At 46.2% G+C, this 12,291-nt stretch overlaps 71 non-coding genes across 71 annotated transcripts; all 71 read left to right on the forward strand.

The window, feature by feature from the left end:
• Nucleotides 1-119: 119 nt before the first annotated feature.
• Nucleotides 120-201, forward strand: TRNAL-UAG (transfer RNA leucine (anticodon UAG)). Its single transcript has one exon. It is a non-coding gene; the product is annotated as a tRNA-Leu (tRNA).
• A 70-nt stretch (nt 202-271) lies between these two features.
• TRNAL-UAG (transfer RNA leucine (anticodon UAG)) lies at nt 272-353 on the forward strand. The gene has a single exon. It is a non-coding gene; the product is annotated as a tRNA-Leu (tRNA).
• A 70-nt stretch (nt 354-423) lies between these two features.
• On the forward strand, nt 424-505 carry TRNAL-AAG (transfer RNA leucine (anticodon AAG)). The gene has a single exon. It is a non-coding gene; the product is annotated as a tRNA-Leu (tRNA).
• A 70-nt stretch (nt 506-575) lies between these two features.
• Nucleotides 576-657, forward strand: TRNAL-CAG (transfer RNA leucine (anticodon CAG)). The gene has a single exon. It is a non-coding gene; the product is annotated as a tRNA-Leu (tRNA).
• Nucleotides 658-727: 70 nt separating this feature from the next.
• TRNAL-AAG (transfer RNA leucine (anticodon AAG)) lies at nt 728-809 on the forward strand. The gene has a single exon. It is a non-coding gene; the product is annotated as a tRNA-Leu (tRNA).
• A 222-nt stretch (nt 810-1,031) lies between these two features.
• On the forward strand, nt 1,032-1,113 carry TRNAL-UAG (transfer RNA leucine (anticodon UAG)). Its single transcript has one exon. It is a non-coding gene; the product is annotated as a tRNA-Leu (tRNA).
• A 70-nt stretch (nt 1,114-1,183) lies between these two features.
• TRNAL-AAG (transfer RNA leucine (anticodon AAG)) lies at nt 1,184-1,265 on the forward strand. The gene has a single exon. It is a non-coding gene; the product is annotated as a tRNA-Leu (tRNA).
• A 225-nt stretch (nt 1,266-1,490) lies between these two features.
• On the forward strand, nt 1,491-1,572 carry TRNAL-UAG (transfer RNA leucine (anticodon UAG)). Its single transcript has one exon. It is a non-coding gene; the product is annotated as a tRNA-Leu (tRNA).
• A 70-nt stretch (nt 1,573-1,642) lies between these two features.
• Nucleotides 1,643-1,724, forward strand: TRNAL-UAG (transfer RNA leucine (anticodon UAG)). Its single transcript has one exon. It is a non-coding gene; the product is annotated as a tRNA-Leu (tRNA).
• Nucleotides 1,725-1,946: 222 nt separating this feature from the next.
• On the forward strand, nt 1,947-2,028 carry TRNAL-UAG (transfer RNA leucine (anticodon UAG)). The gene has a single exon. It is a non-coding gene; the product is annotated as a tRNA-Leu (tRNA).
• A 223-nt stretch (nt 2,029-2,251) lies between these two features.
• Nucleotides 2,252-2,333, forward strand: TRNAL-UAG (transfer RNA leucine (anticodon UAG)). Its single transcript has one exon. It is a non-coding gene; the product is annotated as a tRNA-Leu (tRNA).
• A 70-nt stretch (nt 2,334-2,403) lies between these two features.
• On the forward strand, nt 2,404-2,485 carry TRNAL-AAG (transfer RNA leucine (anticodon AAG)). The gene has a single exon. It is a non-coding gene; the product is annotated as a tRNA-Leu (tRNA).
• Nucleotides 2,486-2,555: 70 nt separating this feature from the next.
• On the forward strand, nt 2,556-2,637 carry TRNAL-CAG (transfer RNA leucine (anticodon CAG)). The gene has a single exon. It is a non-coding gene; the product is annotated as a tRNA-Leu (tRNA).
• A 70-nt stretch (nt 2,638-2,707) lies between these two features.
• On the forward strand, nt 2,708-2,789 carry TRNAL-AAG (transfer RNA leucine (anticodon AAG)). The gene has a single exon. It is a non-coding gene; the product is annotated as a tRNA-Leu (tRNA).
• Nucleotides 2,790-3,011: 222 nt separating this feature from the next.
• Nucleotides 3,012-3,093, forward strand: TRNAL-UAG (transfer RNA leucine (anticodon UAG)). Its single transcript has one exon. It is a non-coding gene; the product is annotated as a tRNA-Leu (tRNA).
• Nucleotides 3,094-3,163: 70 nt separating this feature from the next.
• TRNAL-UAG (transfer RNA leucine (anticodon UAG)) lies at nt 3,164-3,245 on the forward strand. The gene has a single exon. It is a non-coding gene; the product is annotated as a tRNA-Leu (tRNA).
• Nucleotides 3,246-3,315: 70 nt separating this feature from the next.
• Nucleotides 3,316-3,397, forward strand: TRNAL-AAG (transfer RNA leucine (anticodon AAG)). The gene has a single exon. It is a non-coding gene; the product is annotated as a tRNA-Leu (tRNA).
• Nucleotides 3,398-3,467: 70 nt separating this feature from the next.
• TRNAL-CAG (transfer RNA leucine (anticodon CAG)) lies at nt 3,468-3,549 on the forward strand. The gene has a single exon. It is a non-coding gene; the product is annotated as a tRNA-Leu (tRNA).
• Nucleotides 3,550-3,619: 70 nt separating this feature from the next.
• On the forward strand, nt 3,620-3,701 carry TRNAL-AAG (transfer RNA leucine (anticodon AAG)). Its single transcript has one exon. It is a non-coding gene; the product is annotated as a tRNA-Leu (tRNA).
• A 222-nt stretch (nt 3,702-3,923) lies between these two features.
• TRNAL-UAG (transfer RNA leucine (anticodon UAG)) lies at nt 3,924-4,005 on the forward strand. Its single transcript has one exon. It is a non-coding gene; the product is annotated as a tRNA-Leu (tRNA).
• A 70-nt stretch (nt 4,006-4,075) lies between these two features.
• On the forward strand, nt 4,076-4,157 carry TRNAL-AAG (transfer RNA leucine (anticodon AAG)). Its single transcript has one exon. It is a non-coding gene; the product is annotated as a tRNA-Leu (tRNA).
• A 70-nt stretch (nt 4,158-4,227) lies between these two features.
• Nucleotides 4,228-4,309, forward strand: TRNAL-UAG (transfer RNA leucine (anticodon UAG)). Its single transcript has one exon. It is a non-coding gene; the product is annotated as a tRNA-Leu (tRNA).
• A 70-nt stretch (nt 4,310-4,379) lies between these two features.
• TRNAL-UAG (transfer RNA leucine (anticodon UAG)) lies at nt 4,380-4,461 on the forward strand. Its single transcript has one exon. It is a non-coding gene; the product is annotated as a tRNA-Leu (tRNA).
• A 70-nt stretch (nt 4,462-4,531) lies between these two features.
• Nucleotides 4,532-4,613, forward strand: TRNAL-UAG (transfer RNA leucine (anticodon UAG)). Its single transcript has one exon. It is a non-coding gene; the product is annotated as a tRNA-Leu (tRNA).
• A 70-nt stretch (nt 4,614-4,683) lies between these two features.
• TRNAL-AAG (transfer RNA leucine (anticodon AAG)) lies at nt 4,684-4,765 on the forward strand. The gene has a single exon. It is a non-coding gene; the product is annotated as a tRNA-Leu (tRNA).
• Nucleotides 4,766-4,835: 70 nt separating this feature from the next.
• On the forward strand, nt 4,836-4,917 carry TRNAL-AAG (transfer RNA leucine (anticodon AAG)). The gene has a single exon. It is a non-coding gene; the product is annotated as a tRNA-Leu (tRNA).
• Nucleotides 4,918-4,987: 70 nt separating this feature from the next.
• TRNAL-UAG (transfer RNA leucine (anticodon UAG)) lies at nt 4,988-5,069 on the forward strand. Its single transcript has one exon. It is a non-coding gene; the product is annotated as a tRNA-Leu (tRNA).
• Nucleotides 5,070-5,139: 70 nt separating this feature from the next.
• On the forward strand, nt 5,140-5,221 carry TRNAL-AAG (transfer RNA leucine (anticodon AAG)). The gene has a single exon. It is a non-coding gene; the product is annotated as a tRNA-Leu (tRNA).
• Nucleotides 5,222-5,291: 70 nt separating this feature from the next.
• On the forward strand, nt 5,292-5,373 carry TRNAL-UAG (transfer RNA leucine (anticodon UAG)). Its single transcript has one exon. It is a non-coding gene; the product is annotated as a tRNA-Leu (tRNA).
• A 70-nt stretch (nt 5,374-5,443) lies between these two features.
• Nucleotides 5,444-5,525, forward strand: TRNAL-AAG (transfer RNA leucine (anticodon AAG)). Its single transcript has one exon. It is a non-coding gene; the product is annotated as a tRNA-Leu (tRNA).
• A 71-nt stretch (nt 5,526-5,596) lies between these two features.
• TRNAL-UAG (transfer RNA leucine (anticodon UAG)) lies at nt 5,597-5,678 on the forward strand. Its single transcript has one exon. It is a non-coding gene; the product is annotated as a tRNA-Leu (tRNA).
• Nucleotides 5,679-5,750: 72 nt separating this feature from the next.
• Nucleotides 5,751-5,832, forward strand: TRNAL-CAG (transfer RNA leucine (anticodon CAG)). The gene has a single exon. It is a non-coding gene; the product is annotated as a tRNA-Leu (tRNA).
• A 70-nt stretch (nt 5,833-5,902) lies between these two features.
• TRNAL-UAG (transfer RNA leucine (anticodon UAG)) lies at nt 5,903-5,984 on the forward strand. The gene has a single exon. It is a non-coding gene; the product is annotated as a tRNA-Leu (tRNA).
• Nucleotides 5,985-6,054: 70 nt separating this feature from the next.
• Nucleotides 6,055-6,136, forward strand: TRNAL-UAG (transfer RNA leucine (anticodon UAG)). Its single transcript has one exon. It is a non-coding gene; the product is annotated as a tRNA-Leu (tRNA).
• Nucleotides 6,137-6,206: 70 nt separating this feature from the next.
• Nucleotides 6,207-6,288, forward strand: TRNAL-AAG (transfer RNA leucine (anticodon AAG)). The gene has a single exon. It is a non-coding gene; the product is annotated as a tRNA-Leu (tRNA).
• Nucleotides 6,289-6,504: 216 nt separating this feature from the next.
• On the forward strand, nt 6,505-6,586 carry TRNAL-AAG (transfer RNA leucine (anticodon AAG)). Its single transcript has one exon. It is a non-coding gene; the product is annotated as a tRNA-Leu (tRNA).
• Nucleotides 6,587-6,656: 70 nt separating this feature from the next.
• On the forward strand, nt 6,657-6,738 carry TRNAL-UAG (transfer RNA leucine (anticodon UAG)). The gene has a single exon. It is a non-coding gene; the product is annotated as a tRNA-Leu (tRNA).
• A 70-nt stretch (nt 6,739-6,808) lies between these two features.
• Nucleotides 6,809-6,890, forward strand: TRNAL-UAG (transfer RNA leucine (anticodon UAG)). Its single transcript has one exon. It is a non-coding gene; the product is annotated as a tRNA-Leu (tRNA).
• Nucleotides 6,891-6,960: 70 nt separating this feature from the next.
• Nucleotides 6,961-7,042, forward strand: TRNAL-AAG (transfer RNA leucine (anticodon AAG)). The gene has a single exon. It is a non-coding gene; the product is annotated as a tRNA-Leu (tRNA).
• Nucleotides 7,043-7,112: 70 nt separating this feature from the next.
• TRNAL-AAG (transfer RNA leucine (anticodon AAG)) lies at nt 7,113-7,194 on the forward strand. Its single transcript has one exon. It is a non-coding gene; the product is annotated as a tRNA-Leu (tRNA).
• A 70-nt stretch (nt 7,195-7,264) lies between these two features.
• TRNAL-UAG (transfer RNA leucine (anticodon UAG)) lies at nt 7,265-7,346 on the forward strand. The gene has a single exon. It is a non-coding gene; the product is annotated as a tRNA-Leu (tRNA).
• Nucleotides 7,347-7,568: 222 nt separating this feature from the next.
• On the forward strand, nt 7,569-7,650 carry TRNAL-UAG (transfer RNA leucine (anticodon UAG)). The gene has a single exon. It is a non-coding gene; the product is annotated as a tRNA-Leu (tRNA).
• Nucleotides 7,651-7,720: 70 nt separating this feature from the next.
• TRNAL-AAG (transfer RNA leucine (anticodon AAG)) lies at nt 7,721-7,802 on the forward strand. The gene has a single exon. It is a non-coding gene; the product is annotated as a tRNA-Leu (tRNA).
• A 71-nt stretch (nt 7,803-7,873) lies between these two features.
• TRNAL-UAG (transfer RNA leucine (anticodon UAG)) lies at nt 7,874-7,955 on the forward strand. The gene has a single exon. It is a non-coding gene; the product is annotated as a tRNA-Leu (tRNA).
• Nucleotides 7,956-8,027: 72 nt separating this feature from the next.
• Nucleotides 8,028-8,109, forward strand: TRNAL-CAG (transfer RNA leucine (anticodon CAG)). The gene has a single exon. It is a non-coding gene; the product is annotated as a tRNA-Leu (tRNA).
• A 70-nt stretch (nt 8,110-8,179) lies between these two features.
• TRNAL-UAG (transfer RNA leucine (anticodon UAG)) lies at nt 8,180-8,261 on the forward strand. Its single transcript has one exon. It is a non-coding gene; the product is annotated as a tRNA-Leu (tRNA).
• Nucleotides 8,262-8,331: 70 nt separating this feature from the next.
• Nucleotides 8,332-8,413, forward strand: TRNAL-UAG (transfer RNA leucine (anticodon UAG)). The gene has a single exon. It is a non-coding gene; the product is annotated as a tRNA-Leu (tRNA).
• Nucleotides 8,414-8,483: 70 nt separating this feature from the next.
• TRNAL-UAG (transfer RNA leucine (anticodon UAG)) lies at nt 8,484-8,565 on the forward strand. The gene has a single exon. It is a non-coding gene; the product is annotated as a tRNA-Leu (tRNA).
• Nucleotides 8,566-8,635: 70 nt separating this feature from the next.
• Nucleotides 8,636-8,717, forward strand: TRNAL-AAG (transfer RNA leucine (anticodon AAG)). Its single transcript has one exon. It is a non-coding gene; the product is annotated as a tRNA-Leu (tRNA).
• A 71-nt stretch (nt 8,718-8,788) lies between these two features.
• On the forward strand, nt 8,789-8,870 carry TRNAL-UAG (transfer RNA leucine (anticodon UAG)). Its single transcript has one exon. It is a non-coding gene; the product is annotated as a tRNA-Leu (tRNA).
• A 72-nt stretch (nt 8,871-8,942) lies between these two features.
• Nucleotides 8,943-9,024, forward strand: TRNAL-CAG (transfer RNA leucine (anticodon CAG)). The gene has a single exon. It is a non-coding gene; the product is annotated as a tRNA-Leu (tRNA).
• Nucleotides 9,025-9,094: 70 nt separating this feature from the next.
• TRNAL-UAG (transfer RNA leucine (anticodon UAG)) lies at nt 9,095-9,176 on the forward strand. Its single transcript has one exon. It is a non-coding gene; the product is annotated as a tRNA-Leu (tRNA).
• A 70-nt stretch (nt 9,177-9,246) lies between these two features.
• TRNAL-UAG (transfer RNA leucine (anticodon UAG)) lies at nt 9,247-9,328 on the forward strand. Its single transcript has one exon. It is a non-coding gene; the product is annotated as a tRNA-Leu (tRNA).
• Nucleotides 9,329-9,398: 70 nt separating this feature from the next.
• On the forward strand, nt 9,399-9,480 carry TRNAL-AAG (transfer RNA leucine (anticodon AAG)). The gene has a single exon. It is a non-coding gene; the product is annotated as a tRNA-Leu (tRNA).
• A 216-nt stretch (nt 9,481-9,696) lies between these two features.
• TRNAL-AAG (transfer RNA leucine (anticodon AAG)) lies at nt 9,697-9,778 on the forward strand. Its single transcript has one exon. It is a non-coding gene; the product is annotated as a tRNA-Leu (tRNA).
• Nucleotides 9,779-9,848: 70 nt separating this feature from the next.
• Nucleotides 9,849-9,930, forward strand: TRNAL-UAG (transfer RNA leucine (anticodon UAG)). Its single transcript has one exon. It is a non-coding gene; the product is annotated as a tRNA-Leu (tRNA).
• Nucleotides 9,931-10,000: 70 nt separating this feature from the next.
• On the forward strand, nt 10,001-10,082 carry TRNAL-AAG (transfer RNA leucine (anticodon AAG)). Its single transcript has one exon. It is a non-coding gene; the product is annotated as a tRNA-Leu (tRNA).
• A 70-nt stretch (nt 10,083-10,152) lies between these two features.
• On the forward strand, nt 10,153-10,234 carry TRNAL-AAG (transfer RNA leucine (anticodon AAG)). The gene has a single exon. It is a non-coding gene; the product is annotated as a tRNA-Leu (tRNA).
• Nucleotides 10,235-10,304: 70 nt separating this feature from the next.
• On the forward strand, nt 10,305-10,386 carry TRNAL-AAG (transfer RNA leucine (anticodon AAG)). Its single transcript has one exon. It is a non-coding gene; the product is annotated as a tRNA-Leu (tRNA).
• A 70-nt stretch (nt 10,387-10,456) lies between these two features.
• On the forward strand, nt 10,457-10,538 carry TRNAL-UAG (transfer RNA leucine (anticodon UAG)). Its single transcript has one exon. It is a non-coding gene; the product is annotated as a tRNA-Leu (tRNA).
• A 70-nt stretch (nt 10,539-10,608) lies between these two features.
• Nucleotides 10,609-10,690, forward strand: TRNAL-AAG (transfer RNA leucine (anticodon AAG)). The gene has a single exon. It is a non-coding gene; the product is annotated as a tRNA-Leu (tRNA).
• A 70-nt stretch (nt 10,691-10,760) lies between these two features.
• TRNAL-UAG (transfer RNA leucine (anticodon UAG)) lies at nt 10,761-10,842 on the forward strand. Its single transcript has one exon. It is a non-coding gene; the product is annotated as a tRNA-Leu (tRNA).
• Nucleotides 10,843-10,912: 70 nt separating this feature from the next.
• On the forward strand, nt 10,913-10,994 carry TRNAL-AAG (transfer RNA leucine (anticodon AAG)). Its single transcript has one exon. It is a non-coding gene; the product is annotated as a tRNA-Leu (tRNA).
• A 71-nt stretch (nt 10,995-11,065) lies between these two features.
• TRNAL-UAG (transfer RNA leucine (anticodon UAG)) lies at nt 11,066-11,147 on the forward strand. Its single transcript has one exon. It is a non-coding gene; the product is annotated as a tRNA-Leu (tRNA).
• Nucleotides 11,148-11,219: 72 nt separating this feature from the next.
• TRNAL-CAG (transfer RNA leucine (anticodon CAG)) lies at nt 11,220-11,301 on the forward strand. Its single transcript has one exon. It is a non-coding gene; the product is annotated as a tRNA-Leu (tRNA).
• Nucleotides 11,302-11,371: 70 nt separating this feature from the next.
• On the forward strand, nt 11,372-11,453 carry TRNAL-UAG (transfer RNA leucine (anticodon UAG)). Its single transcript has one exon. It is a non-coding gene; the product is annotated as a tRNA-Leu (tRNA).
• A 70-nt stretch (nt 11,454-11,523) lies between these two features.
• On the forward strand, nt 11,524-11,605 carry TRNAL-UAG (transfer RNA leucine (anticodon UAG)). The gene has a single exon. It is a non-coding gene; the product is annotated as a tRNA-Leu (tRNA).
• Nucleotides 11,606-11,675: 70 nt separating this feature from the next.
• Nucleotides 11,676-11,757, forward strand: TRNAL-AAG (transfer RNA leucine (anticodon AAG)). Its single transcript has one exon. It is a non-coding gene; the product is annotated as a tRNA-Leu (tRNA).
• Nucleotides 11,758-11,829: 72 nt separating this feature from the next.
• Nucleotides 11,830-11,911, forward strand: TRNAL-CAG (transfer RNA leucine (anticodon CAG)). The gene has a single exon. It is a non-coding gene; the product is annotated as a tRNA-Leu (tRNA).
• A 70-nt stretch (nt 11,912-11,981) lies between these two features.
• Nucleotides 11,982-12,063, forward strand: TRNAL-AAG (transfer RNA leucine (anticodon AAG)). The gene has a single exon. It is a non-coding gene; the product is annotated as a tRNA-Leu (tRNA).
• A 70-nt stretch (nt 12,064-12,133) lies between these two features.
• TRNAL-UAG (transfer RNA leucine (anticodon UAG)) lies at nt 12,134-12,215 on the forward strand. Its single transcript has one exon. It is a non-coding gene; the product is annotated as a tRNA-Leu (tRNA).
• The last annotated feature ends 76 nt before the right edge of the window (nt 12,216-12,291 follow it).

Consider the following 12,291-nt stretch of genomic DNA (forward strand, 5'->3'; position numbering starts at 1 on the left):
TAAGGCACCAGTCTCTTCGGAGGCGTGGGTTCGAATCCCACCTCTATCAGACTCATGCATTTTCTTAGTTTAATAACATGAAGCTCTTGCTTATTTGTCTGAGTTGACAAGTGTGTTCAGGTAGAGTGGCCGAGTGGTCTAAGGCGCTGGTTTTAGGCACCAGTCTCTTCGGAGGCGTGGGTTCGAATCCCACCTCTATCAGACTCATGCATTTTGTTAGTTTAATAACATGAAGCTCTTGCTTATTTGTCTGAGTTGACGTGTGTGTTCAGGTAGAGTGGCCGAGTGGTCTAAGGCGCTGGTTTTAGGCACCAGTCTCTTCGGAGGCGTGGGTTCGAATCCCACCTCTATCAGACCCATGCATTTTGTTAGTTTAATAACATGAAGCTCTTGCTTATTTGTCTGAGTTGACGTGTGTGTTCAGGTAGAGTGGCCGAGTGGTCTAAGGCGCTGGTTTAAGGCACCAGTCTCTTCGGAGGCGTGGGTTCGAAACCCACCTCTATCAGAGTCATGCATTTTCTTAGTTTAATAACATGAAGCTCTTGCTTATTTGTCTGAGTTGAAAAGTGTGTTCAGGTAGAGTGGCCGAGTGGTCTAAGGCGCTGGTTTCAGGTACCAGTCTCTTCGGAGGCGTGGGTTCGAGTCCCACCTCTATCAGATTCATGCATTTTCATAGTTTAATAACATGAAGCTCTTGCTCATTTGTCTGAGCTGACGTGTTTGTTCAGGTAGAGTGGCCGTGTGGTCTAAGGTGCTGGTTTAAGGCACCAGTCTCTTCGGAGGCGTGGGTTCGAATCCCACCTCTATCAGACTCATGCATTATCTTAGTTTAATAACATGAAGCTCTTGCTTATTTGTCTGAGTTGAAAAGTGTGTTCATTTAGAGTGGCCGTGTGGTCTAAGGCGCTGGTTTAAGGCACCAGTCTCTTCGGAGGCGTGGGTTCGAATCTCACCTCTATCAGACTCATGCATTTTCTTAGTTTAATAACATGAAGCTCTTGCTTATTTGTCTGAGTTGACAAGTGTGTTCAGGTAGAGTGGCCGAGTGGTCTAAGGCGCTGGTTTTAGGCACCAGTCTCTTCGGAGGCGTGGGTTCGAATCCCACCTCTATCAGACTCATGCATTTTCTTAGTTTAATAACATGAAGCTCTTGCTTATTTGTCTGAGTTGAAAAGTGTGTTCAGGTAGAGTGGCCGAGTGGTCTGAGGCGCTGGTTTAAGGCACCAGTCTCTTCGGAGGCGTGGGTTCGAATCCCACCTCTATCAGAGTCATGCATTATCTTAGTTTAATAACATGAAGCTCTTGCTTATTTGTCTGAGTTGAAAAGTGTGTTTGTCCAGGGAGAGTGGCCGAGTGGTCTAAGGCGCCGGTTTCAGGTACCAGTCTCTTCGGAGGCGTGGTTTCGAAACTCACTTCTATCAGTCTGTTGTGTTTTTAAGAATTTTAAAGTGAAGATTTTGCTTAATAGACTGAGTTTACTTTTGCTTTCAGGTAGAGTGGCCGAGTGGTCTAAGGCGCTGGTTTTAGGCACCGGTCTCTTCGGAGGCGTGGGTTCGAATCTCACCTCTATCAGACTCATGCATTTTCTTAGTTTAATAACATGAAGCTCTTGCTTATTTGTCTGAGTTGACAAGTGTGTTCAGGTAGAGTGGCCGAGTGGTCTAAGGCGCTGGTTTTAGGCACCAGTCTCTTCGGAGGCGTGGGTTCGAATCCCACCTCTATCAGACTCATGCATTTTGTTAGTTTAATAACATCAAGCTCTTGCTTATTTGTCTGAGTTGACAAGTGTGTTCAGGTAGATTGGCCGAGTGGTCTAAGGCGCTGGTTTAAGGCACCAGTCTTTTCGGAGGCGTGGGTTCGAATCCAACCTCTATCAGACTCATGCATTTTCTTAGTTTAATAACATCAAGCTCTTGCTTATTTGTCTGAGTTGACAAGTGTGTTCAGGTAGAGTGGCCGAGTGGTCTAAGGCGCTGGTTTTAGGCACCAGTCTTTTCGGAGGCGTGGGTTCGAATCCCACCTCTATCAGACTCATGCATTTTGTTAGTTTAATAACATGAAGCTCTTGCTTATTTGTCTTAGTTGACGAGTGTTTGTCCAGGGAGAGTGGCCGAGTGGTCTAAGGCGCCGGTTTCAGGTACCAGTCTCTTCGGAGGCGTGGTTTCGAAACTCACTTCTATCAGTCTGTTGTGTTTTTAAGAATTTTAAAGTGAAGATTTTGCTTAATAGACTGAGTTTACTTTTGCTTTCAGGTAGAGTGGCCGAGTGGTCTAAGGCGCTGGTTTTAGGCACCGGTCTCTTCGATGGCGTGGATTCGAATCCCACCTCTATCAGACTCATGCATTTTGTTAGTTTAATAACATGAAGCTTTTGCTTATTTGTCTTAGTTGACGTGTGTGTTCAGGTAGAGTGGGCGAGTGGTCTAAGGCGCTGGTTTAAGGCACCAGTCTCTTCGGAGGCGTGGGTTCGAATCCCACCTCTATCAGAGTCATGCATTTTCTTAGTTTAATAACATGAAGCTCTTGCTTATTTGTCTGAGTTGAAAAGTGTGTTCAGGTAGAGTGGCCGAGTGGTCTAAGGCGCTGGTTTCAGGTACCAGTCTCTTCGGAGGCGTGGGTTCGAGTCCCACCTCTATCAGATTCATGCATTTTCATAGTTTAATAACATGAAGCTCTTGCTCATTTGTCTGAGCTGACGTGTTTGTTCAGGTAGAGTGGCCGTGTGGTCTAAGGTGCTGGTTTAAGGCACCAGTCTCTTCGGAGGCGTGGGTTCGAATCCCACCTCTATCAGACTCATGCATTATCTTAGTTTAATAACATGAAGCTCTTGCTTATTTGTCTGAGTTGAAAAGTGTGTTCATTTAGAGTGGCCGTGTGGTCTAAGGCGCTGGTTTAAGGCACCAGTCTCTTCGGAGGCGTGGGTTCGAATCCCACCTCTATCAGACTCATGCATTTTCTTAGTTTAATAACATGAAGCTCTTGCTTATTTGTCTGAGTTGACAAGTGTGTTCAGGTAGAGTGGCCGAGTGGTCTAAGGCGCTGGTTTTAGGCACCAGTCTCTTCGGAGGCGTGGGTTCGAATCCCACCTCTATCAGACTCATGCATTTTGTTAGTTTAATAACATGAAGCTCTTGCTTATTTGTCTGAGTTGACGTGTGTGTTCAGGTAGAGTGGCCGAGTGGTCTAAGGCGCTGGTTTTAGGCACCAGTCTCTTCGGAGGCGTGGGTTCGAATCCCACCTCTATCAGACCCATGCATTTTGTTAGTTTAATAACATGAAGCTCTTGCTTATTTGTCTGAGTTGACGTGTGTGTTCAGGTAGAGTGGCCGAGTGGTCTAAGGCGCTGGTTTAAGGCACCAGTCTCTTCGGAGGCGTGGGTTCGAAACCCACCTCTATCAGAGTCATGCATTTTCTTAGTTTAATAACATGAAGCTCTTGCTTATTTGTCTGAGTTGAAAAGTGTGTTCAGGTAGAGTGGCCGAGTGGTCTAAGGCGCTGGTTTCAGGTACCAGTCTCTTCGGAGGCGTGGGTTCGAGTCCCACCTCTATCAGATTCATGCATTTTCATAGTTTAATAACATGAAGCTCTTGCTCATTTGTCTGAGCTGACGTGTTTGTTCAGGTAGAGTGGCCGTGTGGTCTAAGGTGCTGGTTTAAGGCACCAGTCTCTTCGGAGGCGTGGGTTCGAATCCCACCTCTATCAGACTCATGCATTATCTTAGTTTAATAACATGAAGCTCTTGCTTATTTGTCTGAGTTGAAAAGTGTGTTCATTTAGAGTGGCCGTGTGGTCTAAGGCGCTGGTTTAAGGCACCAGTCTCTTCGGAGGCGTGGGTTCGAATCTCACCTCTATCAGACTCATGCATTTTCTTAGTTTAATAACATGAAGCTCTTGCTTATTTGTCTGAGTTGACAAGTGTGTTCAGGTAGAGTGGCCGAGTGGTCTAAGGCGCTGGTTTTAGGCACCAGTCTCTTCGGAGGCGTGGGTTCGAATCCCACCTCTATCAGACTCATGCATTTTCTTAGTTTAATAACATGAAGCTCTTGCTTATTTGTCTGAGTTGAAAAGTGTGTTCAGGTAGAGTGGCCGAGTGGTCTGAGGCGCTGGTTTAAGGCACCAGTCTCTTCGGAGGCGTGGGTTCGAATCCCACCTCTATCAGAGTCATGCATTATCTTAGTTTAATAACATGAAGCTCTTGCTTATTTGTCTGAGTTGAAAAGTGTGTTAAGGTAGAGTGGCCGAGTGGTCTAAGGCGCTGGTTTTAGGCACCAGTCTCTTCGGAGGCGTGGGTTCGAATCCCACCTCTATCAGAGTCATGCATTATCTTAGTTTAATAACATGAAGCTCTTGCTTATTTGTCTGAGTTGAAAAGTGTGTTAAGGTAGAGTGGCCGAGTGGTCTAAGGCGCTGGTTTTAGGCACCAGTCTCTTCGGAGGCGTGGGTTCGAATCCCACCTCTATCAGACTCATGCATTTTGTTAGTTTAATAACATGAAGCTCTTGCTTATTTGTCTGAGTTGACGTGTGTGTTCAGGTAGAGTGGCCGAGTGGTCTAAGGCGCTGGTTTTAGGCACCAGTCTCTTCGGAGGCGTGGGTTCGAATCCCACCTCTATCAGACCCATGCATTTTGTTAGTTTAATAACATGAAGCTCTTGCTTATTTGTCTGAGTTGACGTGTGTGTTCAGGTAGAGTGGCCGAGTGGTCTAAGGCGCTGGTTTAAGGCACCAGTCTCTTCGGAGGCGTGGGTTCGAAACCCACCTCTATCAGACTCATGCATTTTCTTAGTTTAATAACATGAAGCTCTTGCTTATTTGTCTGAGTTGACAAGTGTGTTCAGGTAGAGTGGCCGAGTGGTCTAAGGCGCTGGTTTAAGGCACCAGTCTCTTCGGAGGCGTGGGTTCGAAACCCACCTCTATCAGACTCATGCATTTTCTTAGTTTAATAACATGAAGCTCTTGTTTATTTGTCTGAGTTGACAAGTGTGTTAAGGTAGAGTGGCCGAGTGGTCTAAGGCGCTGGTTTTAGGCACCAGTTTCTTCGGAGGCGTGTGTTCGAATCCCACCTCTATCAGACTCATGCATTTTGTTAGTTTAATAACATGAAGCTCTTGCTTATTTGTCTGAGTTGACGTGTGTGTTCAGGTAGAGTGGCCGAGTGGTCTAAGGCGCTGGTTTAAGGCACCAGTCTCTTCGGAGGCGTGGGTTCGAAACCCACCTCTATCAGACTCATGCATTTTCTTAGTTTAATAACATGAAGCTCTTGTTTATTTGTCTGAGTTGACAAGTGTGTTAAGGTAGAGTGGCCGAGTGGTCTAAGGCGCTGGTTTTAGGCACCAGTTTCTTCGGAGGCGTGGGTTCGAATCCCACCTCTATCAGACTCATGCATTTTGTTAGTTTAATAACATGAAGCTCTTGCTTATTTGTCTGAGTTGACGTGTGTGTTCAGGTAGAGTGGCCGAGTGGTCTAAGGCGCTGGTTTAAGGCACCAGTCTCTTCGGAGGCGTGGGTTCGAAACCCACCTCTATCAGACTTCATTCATTTTCTTAGTTTAATAACATGAAGCTCTTGCTTATTTGTCTGAGTTGACAAGTGTGTTCAGGTAGAGTGGCCGAGTGGTCTAAGGTGCTGGTTTTAGGCACCAGTCTCTTCGGAGGCGTGGGTTCGAATCCCACCTCTATCAGACTCATGCATTTTGTTAGTTTAATAACATGAAGCTCTTGCTTATTTGTCTTAGTTGACGAGTGTTTGTCCAGGTAGAGTGGCCGAGTGGTCTTAGGCGCTGGTTTCAGGTACCAGTCTCTTCGGAGGCGTGGGTTCGAATCCCACCTCTATCACACTCATGCATTTTCTTAGTTTAATAACATGAAGCTCTTGCTTATTTGTCTGAGTTGACAAGTGTGTTCAGGTAGAGTGGCAGAGTGGTCTAAGGCGCTGGTTTTAGGCACCAGTCTCTTCGGAGGCGTGGGTTTGAATCCCACCTCTATCAGACTCATGCATTTTGTTAGTTTAATAACATGAAGCTCTTGCTTATTTGTCTGAGCTGACAAGTGTGTTCAGGTAGAGTGACCGAGTGGTCTAAGGCGCTGGTTTTAGGCACCAGTCTCTTCGGAGGCGTGGGTTCGAATCCCACCTCTATCACACTCATGCATTTTCTTAGTTTAATAACATGAAGCTCTGTCTTATTTGTCTGAGTTGACGTGTGTGTTCAGGTAGAGTGGCCGAGTGGTCTAAGGCGCTGGTTTAAGGCACCAGTCTCTTCGGAGGCGTGGGTTCGAAACCCACCTCTATCAGACTCATGCATTTTCTTAGTTTAATAACATGAAGCTCTTGCTTATTTGTCTTAGTTGACGAGTGTTTGTCCAGGTAGAGTGGTCTAAGGCGCTGGTTTCAGGTACCAGTCTCTTTGGAGGCGTGGGTTCGAATCCAACCTCTATCACACTCATGCATTTTCTTAGTTTAATAACATGAAGCTCTTGCTTATTTGTCTGAGTTGAAAAGTGTGTTCAGGTAGAGTGGCCGAGTGGTCTGAGGCGCTGGTTTAAGGCACCAGTCTCTTCGGAGGCGTGGGTTCGAATCCCACCTCTATCAGAGTCATGCATTATCTTAGTTTAATAACATGAAGCTCTTGCTTATTTGTCTGAGTTGAAAAGTGTGTTAAGGTAGAGTGGCCGAGTGGTCTAAGGCGCTGGTTTTAGGCACCAGTCTCTTCGGAGGCGTGGGTTCGAATCCCACCTCTATCAGACTCATGCATTTTGTTAGTTTAATAACATGAAGCTCTTGCTTATTTGTCTGAGTTGACGTGTGTGTTCAGGTAGAGTGGCCGAGTGGTCTAAGGCGCTGGTTTTAGGCACCAGTCTCTTCGGAGGCGTGGGTTCGAATCCCACCTCTATCAGACCCATGCATTTTGTTAGTTTAATAACATGAAGCTCTTGCTTATTTGTCTGAGTTGACGTGTGTGTTCAGGTAGAGTGGCCGAGTGGTCTAAGGCGCTGGTTTAAGGCACCAGTCTCTTCGGAGGCGTGGGTTCGAAACCCACCTCTATCAGACTCATGCATTTTCTTAGTTTAATAACATGAAGCTCTTGCTTATTTGTCTGAGTTGACAAGTATGTTCAGGTAGAGTGGCCGAGTGGTCTAAGGCGCTGGTTTAAGGCACCAGTCTCTTCGGAGGCGTGGGTTCGAAACCCACCTCTATCAGACTCATGCATTTTCTTAGTTTAATAACATGAAGCTCTTGTTTATTTGTCTGAGTTGACAAGTGTGTTAAGGTAGAGTGGCCGAGTGGTCTAAGGCGCTGGTTTTAGGCACCAGTTTCTTCGGAGGCGTGGGTTCGAATCCCACCTCTATCAGACTCATGCATTTTGTTAGTTTAATAACATGAAGCTCTTGCTTATTTGTCTGAGTTGACGTGTGTGTTCAGGTAGAAAGGCCGAGTGGTCTAAGGCGCTGGTTTAAGGCACCAGTCTCTTCGGAGGCGTGGGTTCGAAACCCACCTCTATCAGACTCATGCATTTTGTTAGTTTAATAACATGAAGCTCTTGTTTATTTGTCTGAGTTGACAAGTGTGTTAAGGTAGAGTGGCCGAGTGGTCTAAGGCGCTGGTTTTAGGCACCAGTTTCTTCGGAGGCGTGGGTTCGAATCCCACCTCTATCAGACTCATGCATTTTGTTAGTTTAATAACATGAAGCTCTTGCTTATTTGTCTGAGTTGACGTGTGTGTTCAGGTAGAGTGGCCGAGTGGTCTAAGGCGCTGGTTTAAGGCACCAGTCTCTTCGGAGGCGTGGGTTCGTAACCCACCTCTATCAGACTTCATTCATTTTCTTAGTTTAATAACATGAAGCTCTTGCTTATTTGTCTGAGTTGACAAGTGTGTTCAGGTAGAGTGGCCGAGTGGTCTAAGGTGCTGGTTTTAGGCACCAGTCTCTTCGGAGGCGTGGGTTCGAATCCCACCTCTATCAGACTCATGCATTTTGTTAGTTTAATAACATGAAGCTCTTGCTTATTTGTCTTAGTTGACGAGTGTTTGTCCAGGTAGAGTGGCCGAGTGGTCTTAGGCGCTGGTTTCAGGTACCAGTCTCTTCGGAGGCGTGGGTTCGAATCCCACCTCTATCACACTCATGCATTTTCTTAGTTTAATAACATGAAGCTCTTGCTTATTTGTCTGAGTTGACAAGTGTGTTCAGGTAGAGTGGCCGAGTGGTCTAAGGCGCTGGTTTTAGGCACCAGTCTCTTCGGAGGCGTGGGTTTGAATCCCACCTCTATCAGACTCATGCATTTTGTTAGTTTAATAACATGAAGCTCTTGCTTATTTGTCTGAGCTGACAAGTGAGTTCAGGTAGAGTGACCGAGTGGTCTAAGGCGCTGGTTTTAGGCACCAGTCTCTTCGGAGGCGTGGGTTCGAAACCCACCTCTATCAGACTCATGCATTTTCTTAGTTTAATAACATGAAGCTCTTGTTTATTTGTCTGAGTTGACAAGTGTGTTAAGGTAGAGTGGCCGAGTGGTCTAAGGCGCTGGTTTTAGGCACCAGTTTCTTCGGAGGCGTGGGTTCGAATCCCACCTCTATCAGACTCATGCATTTTGTTAGTTTAATAACATGAAGCTCTTGCTTATTTGTCTGAGTTGACGTGTGTGTTCAGGTAGAGTGGCCGAGTGGTCTAAGGCGCTGGTTTAAGGCACCAGTCTCTTCGGAGGCGTGGGTTCGAAACCCACCTCTATCAGACTTCATTCATTTTCTTAGTTTAATAACATGAAGCTCTTGCTTATTTGTCTGAGTTGACAAGTGTGTTCAGGTAGAGTGGCCGAGTGGTCTAAGGTGCTGGTTTTAGGCACCAGTCTCTTCGGAGGCGTGGGTTCGAATCCCACCTCTATCAGACTCATGCATTTTGTTAGTTTAATAACATGAAGCTCTTGCTTATTTGTCTTAGTTGACGAGTGTTTGTCCAGGTAGAGTGGCCGAGTGGTCTTAGGCGCTGGTTTCAGGTACCAGTCTCTTCGGAGGCGTGGGTTCGAATCCCACCTCTATCACACTCATGCATTTTCTTAGTTTAATAACATGAAGCTCTTGCTTATTTGTCTGAGTTGACAAGTGTGTTCAGGTAGAGTGGCCGAGTGGTCTAAGGCGCTGGTTTTAGGCACCAGTCTCTTCGGAGGCGTGGGTTTGAATCCCACCTCTATCAGACTCATGCATTTTGTTAGTTTAATAACATGAAGCTCTTGCTTATTTGTCTGAGCTGACAAGTGTGTTCAGGTAGAGTGACCGAGTGGTCTAAGGCGCTGGTTTTAGGCACCAGTCTCTTCGGAGGCGTGGGTTCGAATCCCACCTCTATCACACTCATGCATTTTCTTAGTTTAATAACATGAAGCTCTGTCTTATTTGTCTGAGTTGACGTGTGTGTTCAGGTAGAGTGGCCGAGTGGTCTAAGGCGCTGGTTTAAGGCACCAGTCTCTTCGGAGGCGTGGGTTCGAAACCCACCTCTATCAGACTCATGCATTTTCTTAGTTTAATAACATGAAGCTCTTGCTTATTTGTCTTAGTTGACGAGTGTTTGTCCAGGTAGAGTGGTCTAAGGCGCTGGTTTCAGGTACCAGTCTCTTTGGAGGCGTGGGTTCGAATCCAACCTCTATCACACTCATGCATTTTCTTAGTGTAATAACATGAAGCTCTTGCTTATTTGTCTGAGTTGAAAAGTGTGTTCAGGTAGAGTGGCCGAGTGGTCTGAGGCGCTGGTTTAAGGCACCAGTCTCTTCGGAGGCGTGGGTTCGAATCCCACCTCTATCAGAGTCATGCATTATCTTAGTTTAATAACATGAAGCTCTTGCTTATTTGTCTGAGTTGAAAAGTGTGTTAAGGTAGAGTGGCCGAGTGGTCTAAGGCGCTGGTTTTAGGCACCAGTCTCTTCGGAGGCGTGGGTTCGAATCCCACCTCTATCAGACTCATGCATTTTGTTAGTTTAATAACATGAAGCTCTTGCTTATTTGTCTGAGTTGACGTGTGTGTTCAGGTAGAGTGGCCGAGTGGTCTAAGGCGCTGGTTTAAGGCACCAGTCTCTTCGGAGGCGTGGGTTCGAATCCCACCTCTATCAGACCCATGCATTTTGTTAGTTTAATAACATGAAGCTCTTGCTTATTTGTCTGAGTTGACGTGTGTGTTCAGGTAGAGTGGCCGAGTGGTCTAAGGCGCTGGTTTAAGGCACCAGTCTCTTCGGAGGCGTGGGTTCGAAACCCACCTCTATCAGACTCATGCATTTTCTTAGTTTAATAACATGGAGCTCTTGCTTATTTGTCTGAGTTGACAAGTGTGTTCAGGTAGAGTGGCCGAGTGGTCTAAGGCGCTGGTTTAAGGCACCAGTCTCTTCGGAGGCGTGGGTTCGAAACCCACCTCTATCAGACTCATGCATTTTCTTAGTTTAATAACATGAAGCTCTTGTTTATTTGTCTGAGTTGACAAGTGTGTTAAGGTAGAGTGGCCGAGTGATCTAAGGCGCTGGTTTTAGGCACCAGTTTCTTCGGAGGCGTGGGTTCGAATCCCACCTCTATCAGACTCATGCATTTTGTTAGTTTAATAACATGAAGCTCTTGCTTATTTGTCTGAGTTGACGTGTGTGTTCAGGTAGAGTGGCCGAGTGGTCTAAGGCGCTGGTTTAAGGCACCAGTCTCTTCGGAGGCGTGGGTTCGAAACCCACCTCTATCAGACTCATGCATTTTGTTAGTTTAATAACATGAAGCTCTTGTTTATTTGTCTGAGTTGACAAGTGTGTTAAGGTAGAGTGGCCGAGTGGTCTAAGGCGCTGGTTTTAGGCACCAGTTTCTTCGGAGGCGTGGGTTCGAATCCCACCTCTATCAGACTCATGCATTTTGTTAGTTTAATAACATGAAGCTCTTGCTTATTTGTCTGAGTTGACGTGTGTGTTCAGGTAGAGTGGCCGAGTGGTCTAAGGCGCTGGTTTAAGGCACCAGTCTCTTCGGAGGCGTGGGTTCGAAACCCACCTCTATCAGACTTCATTCATTTTCTTAGTTTAATAACATGAAGCTCTTGCTTATTTGTCTGAGTTGACAAGTGTGTTCAGGTAGAGTGGCCGAGTGGTCTAAGGTGCTGGTTTTAGGCACCAGTCTCTTCGGAGGCGTGGGTTCGAATCCCACCTCTATCAGACTCATGCATTTTGTTAGTTTAATAACATGAAGCTCTTGCTTATTTGTCTTAGTTGACGAGTGTTTGTCCAGGTAGAGTGGCCGAGTGGTCTTAGGCGCTGGTTTCAGGTACCAGTCTCTTCGGAGGCGTGGGTTCGAATCCCACCTCTATCACACTCATGCATTTTCTTAGTTTAATAACATGAAGCTCTTGCTTATTTGTCTGAGTTGACAAGTGTGTTCAGGTAGAGTGGCCGAGTGGTCTAAGGCGCTGGTTTTAGGCACCAGTCTCTTCGGAGGCGTGGGTTTGAATCCCACCTCTATCAGACTCATGCATTTTGTTAGTTTAATAACATGAAGCTCTTGCTTATTTGTCTGAGCTGACAAGTGAGTTCAGGTAGAGTGACCGAGTGGTCTAAGGCGCTGGTTTTAGGCACCAGTCTCTTCGGAGGCGTGGGTTCGAATCCCACCTCTATCACACTCATGCATTTTCTTAGTTTAATAACATGAAGCTCTGTCTTATTTGTCTGAGTTGACGTGTGTGTTCAGGTAGAGTGGCCGAGTGGTCTAAGGCGCTGGTTTAAGGCACCAGTCTCTTCGGAGGCGTGGGTTCGAAACCCACCTCTATCAGACTCATGCATTTTCTTAGTTTAATAACATGAAGCTCTTGCTTATTTGTCTTAGTTGACGAGTGTTTGTCCAGGTAGAGTGGCCGAGTGGTCTAAGGCGCTGGTTTCAGGTACCAGTCTCTTCGGAGGCGTGGGTTCGAATCCAACCTCTATCACACTCATGCATTTTCTTAGTTTAATAACATGAAGCTCTTGCTTATTTGTCTGAGTTGAAAAGTGTGTTCAGGTAGAGTGGCCGAGTGGTCTGAGGCGCTGGTTTAAGGCACCAGTCTCTTCGGAGGCGTGGGTTCGAATCCCACCTCTATCAGAGTCATGCGTTATCTTAGTTTAATAACATGAAGCTCTTGCTTATTTGTCTGAGTTGAAAAGTGTGTTAAGGTAGAGTGGCCGAGTGGTCTAAGGCGCTGGTTTTAGGCACCAGTCTCTTCGGAGGCGTGGGTTCGAATCCCACCTCTATCAGAGTCATGCATTATCTTAGTTTAATAACATGAAGCTCTTGCTTATTTGTCTGAGTTGAAAAGTGTGTTCATTTAGA

Source organism: Phalangium opilio, unplaced genomic scaffold (assembly GCF_054372755.1).
Source record: "Phalangium opilio isolate 3A_F unplaced genomic scaffold, DU_Popi_V2 ptg000031l_1, whole genome shotgun sequence".
Taxonomy (NCBI): Eukaryota; Metazoa; Arthropoda; class Arachnida; order Opiliones; family Phalangiidae; genus Phalangium; species Phalangium opilio.